The sequence below is a fragment of the Cheilinus undulatus genome, linkage group 15 (assembly GCF_018320785.1).
Source record: "Cheilinus undulatus linkage group 15, ASM1832078v1, whole genome shotgun sequence".
In the NCBI taxonomy this organism is placed as follows: Eukaryota; Metazoa; Chordata; class Actinopteri; order Labriformes; family Labridae; genus Cheilinus; species Cheilinus undulatus.
In genome coordinates this window covers 37,133,296-37,138,300 of record NC_054879.1, presented here as the reverse complement: position 1 = coordinate 37,138,300, position 5,005 = coordinate 37,133,296, and positions in this window count along the sequence as shown.

The window sequence follows — 5,005 nt, the reverse complement described above, 5'->3', positions numbered from 1 at the left end:
TGACATCATGACTCCGCCCTCTCTGACAGGTGCAACATGAGGAAGAAAGATGGCGGAGCAGAGAACAACATAGCGGAATTATAAAATTCATTTGTACTGAAAGAATGTTACAGTGCGCAGAAATATTCTGTTTATACGTTCTGTATGGTAGTGAAGGTCCAAAACCGTTATTAGTTAATCAGAGTAGCAAAGTAAAGCACTTCTTTAGCACCTTTGGTGATATATTTTGCTACCCTAACCTTGTTTAGGGATGATGCTTCAGCTTGGAGGTGAGGTTTGACCTTTGTAGCATCTCTTGGCTTCTCTAGCCTGCTGAACCTTGTATCTATGACTTTGAAGCGTTGCTGCCCTCTGTTTGATAAATAATTTGATCTTTTCAAGGAAAAAAAATGTTGTCAAATGAACATTTGGATATTTTAAACACTTAATAACACTGATGATATAGAAAAGGCACAATATAGGCTTTAGCTTATAAACTGAATTACTACTCTAAAACTAGCCAAATAGTTAACAGTAGCCTATAATATTGTGTCCTATCTCACAAATGTATCAGTTTTTGTGTTAAATGTTTATGTAAGTATTTAAACAGGGACTTAAAACGATTTCTTAAACCCCTTGTTCATCCTGATGGTAAATGTATTCATATAACAAACAAATGTATTTTTAATTCATTATTTAAAATACAAGTTATGATAATGATCTCAATCTTCATATGTTTTTAAAGTAGTCTTCTAAATATGTCTCAACATAAATCAACAGTAGAAGAAAAGGTGAACATTTTCCACTGTTTTAACTGTTTTTATTAATTCATTAAACTCCATATGACTTTCTTCTGTTATCACCAGTGTTTGAAGTTGATTCATGTTCAGTCTGGTTGTGTGTTCCTTTTCTTTTTATAATTTCTCCATTTTAAAAAGAGGTTGCTAGTTTGTAGTGGTATAACAACTTTCTGGTTCATTGTCACTCAGTTCTGATTAGGACTGCACAATGTTGTCAAAAATCATAATCACTGTTATTTTGATTGATATTGAGATCACGATTATTCAACACAATTTGGCATGATAATCTGGATTATATGAATTTATCTAACTTTACAATTAAAACATGTTGAGAAAGAAGCTAGAAATATAAAACTAAATAAGAGAAAATAATTTACATGTCTAAAAATGTTGATTACACAGTATAATAACCATTAACAAAAAACCCTGTTATGACCAGAATAAAACATCAAACACTGAAACCTTTATCACATTGCAAATGCTTTGCACAACACAGTATGCAACACTTATCTTTAAACTTGTTTTCATGATTATGGCAAGCCACAATTATGAAATCTTCTTAAAAGTTGCATCTAAGTTGGCATTAAGAATTGTATTGTCACAAATGAATTCAATTGAGTTTATTTCTATATAATATGAATTATACAGTTAAAAAAAAGTCGTATTGCAAAGCATGAAGCTGATGTGCTGCACAGAGTTTATATATTGCTGATTTCCAACTCTTGTCCATGGTGGGAATTGAGTAAGGGTAGAAGATAAACAAGAGTAGAAAATGAACATTTGCTTTAAAGTATAAAGACATAATATCACCACAGTTTTGTCTTCTTTGAGATACCTAATGTACCTAATTTAAACAAATATTGATTAGAGTTTTATAATAACTGGTTAGATTAACAGTGTCTGCTGTGTTTCCTGCCTGCTTTGTTAGTTTTTATAGATCAGTTTTTATGTCAGTTACTGGTCTACCATCATAAAAGTTGATAAAAATGAATTATTAAAAAAAAGATACAAAAAATACACATAATAAAATAAATCAATACATAAATTCTATAAATCATTACAGATTGGAAGTTTAAAATGCAACAATCTAAAGATAAGTACATGTTGCACTGGCAATCGACCTTTGTGGGGAAAGATTTAAAATCTGTGATTTGTTGTATTTTAGGTGGGAATGTATAATTATTATATTTTTCTAATTATTTTTCAATTTCCCCCTTTTTCCCCCCAGGTTTCTGTTGCCCCCCAGTGCCTCCAGGCAACCCTCTGTAATAGCGGGACCCCGCTTGTGTAGACTCTTTCCCCCCTGAGATTTATGGAAAAATGACTCAAGGACTTGAAACACAAGAGAGATGTTTAGGGTAAGATATAAACGTTCCACCACTGACACTTTTTCCTTTTTAAATGAATTTTTTCCCTCAGAGTTCAGTTTTTTTTTCTAGCAAAGCTGTCACAGCAAGTTGAAGAAGCTACAAGTTAATTTTATCATAAAGAAAAAGAATATTAGAAGAATAATATGTTTGTAGAAAAGAAAACTAAAAAAGTATTCCACTCCAATGCAGTGTTACATGTACACAATTCATTTTCTCTCTGCTGTTTTTGTTAAGCTTAGTGTGTCTCCTGGGTCTCTTCAAAAACTGTAAACATGGCAGCTGAATACATTCTTTATGCTAATGCTAGCATGATACCATACTGTGAAAAAAGCAGTTAAATAAAGTGAAGCCTAATCTGAATACGCTGAATGAAGTAGAAGCGGGTCAGAGAGTCTGGTACGATTGTTTTCATCTACTCATTTCTGGCAAACAGCCCGGGAGTAAAGTTCACTCTCAGAATGAGTCATGTCGTCGTGTGTTGGGGCTCTTTGTGTGAGGATGTTTACATCTCTTATCCAGGACATGGACCCCAGCGAGTTTCACTGTTGACACTAAACAAGCCCGAGCTCGGCTCAAATGGTGCTCTCAGACTGCTGAAGTGCTCTTGAAATCCTGAGGAAAATGTGTGGAAGAAAAGCACTGCCATCACATCTGTCCCCCCCTTTACTCTGAAACTCTAAACATGCTAGGTTTTATATTCCTTCATTGACAGTATTAGGGAGATGGTGCCTCTCCAGTGTGTAATCTTTAAATTACTGAAGCTTTACAAATGCTCTGTTTGTCTTATTGAGAGAAAAACTCGACAAAAAAAGTCACAAAGGATTCAATGCAATTACAAATGAACACCAATTCACAACAGAGAATTTCATAACATCTGCAGACAATCAGAACTACATATTTTGATGTATTACAGCTGTCATTTACCACACCAAAAAAAAAAAAAAAAATGGTTTCAATTTGTGGTGATGATGCACTGAGTGCAGAATAATGAGAATAAAAAATATTTTTTTCCACTGTAGCATCAGGCTGGAACATACAAAAGTGTTGATTAGAGATTAAAAGGGCAAAACGGTGGCAAAAAGGGGTTAAAAAGTGGCAAAAAGGGAACAAATAATGGGGAAAAGGGTAAAATCTGATTTTAAAAAAGGAGAGTTAAAAGTAGGGCTGGGCAATTGGTTGCAAATTAGATTAAATTGAATCACAGAAGTTGCAATATTTCTTTAACTTGAAATGTGTCAAAATACTAGTTTGATATATTTCTTTTTTGCAGCAGAGATTTTATGCACATTATGAAACACTGAAGTGTCAACACAGCGGTCTGCTGAAGTATGACGTACTTCTCACTGATCCCTGCTTGCATTAATGTTGATGCAACATGCTGCTGCTGCTATTAAAGCCTCACCTCCTCCACCCCAGCCTCCACCCTTATAGCTTAAATCTTGTTGCACCTTTATATTCAGATTCATGTTACTATGGATTAATTGCTTCTGAAATAATTTCATTGTTTTAAATACGCATTGTCATAAATGTATATGTCCATACGGGGTTGTCTAGCTATGCGATCCCTGGAAAGTCAAAGCACGCTGCTGACTAACCCAAGGAGCATCTTTAAGGCAGAGCCTTCTCAGCAAAGTAAAACTGTACATCCATCTTTCAATAAAATGGTTAAATGTATGATGAGTGTGTTCTTGATGAAATGCAGGTTATAATATAGAATGATTTACTGCTTGAATATGTGGAAAAATACATAAATGTGGAACCTAATAATAATCGATATTCAATTATTTTTATAAATCGTTCAGCCCTAGTTAAAGTGGGGTTTGGGGTTAAAAAGGCAAAAATGAGTGAAAAGGGGCAACAATTGGTTAGAAGAGGCAAAAATGTGTGGATAAAGTGGGTAAAATGCAAAAATGGTATTAAAGTGGCAAAAAATTGGTAAAATGGAATATAGGGGTTAAATGGGTAGAAATGGAGTTAAGAGGCAAAAATTTGGCAAAAAAATGGAATACAAGTGGCAATCGTGTGGATATAGTGGTGAAAAGGGGTTAAACAGTAGAAAAAAGGGTAGAAATACTGGGGAAATGGGTTAAAAATGGAGTTCAGGATGAGAAAAGGCAAAAATGGATAAAAGGGGTAAGGAGTGGCAAACGTGTGTAAATAGTGGTGAAAAGGGGCTAAATAGTGGAAAAAATAGGCTTAAAGTGGCCAAAATTGGTAACGTGGAAAATAAAGGTTTAAAGAGGTATAAATGGATGTCAAATGGCAAAAATTGACAAAAAATGGGTTTAAAGAGGCACAAATTGGTGAAAAATAACAGAAGCAAAAAGGGGTGATAACTGGCAAAAATTGGTTACAACTAAAAAAAAAAAAAAGGGTTTATATGGGTTGATTTGGCATTTTTTTTTTTTTTGTAGGGGCCCATTCAGTTTTGTGGGCAGGGCTGATTGTAAATGACCTCTCACTGCCCATCTATAGTACCTCATGGAAACATAGGCCTGTACCATTCAGGGTTGTGGGTGAGAGGGAGGGTATACTCACTGGGCTGGTTGCCAATCAGAGAGCTAACATGCAGAGACAACAACCAGACACGCTCACACTCACATCTACGGGCAATTTAGAGCCACCAGTGAACCTAGAGAGCATACTGAACTGCAGGAAGAAACCAGATAACACAGAGAGAACCCACACTGGTTGAACATGCAAACTCTGCACAGAAGGCACTAACCAGTACGCTGCACCATTAACTGATTATGTGAGGAAAGCACCTCCCTTTGTTATTTTCCTATTTTAAAGATTCATGTGTAAGCTTTAGTCTGAGATTGGACTTCTTTGTTAACTGAAAAAATACATCCTGTA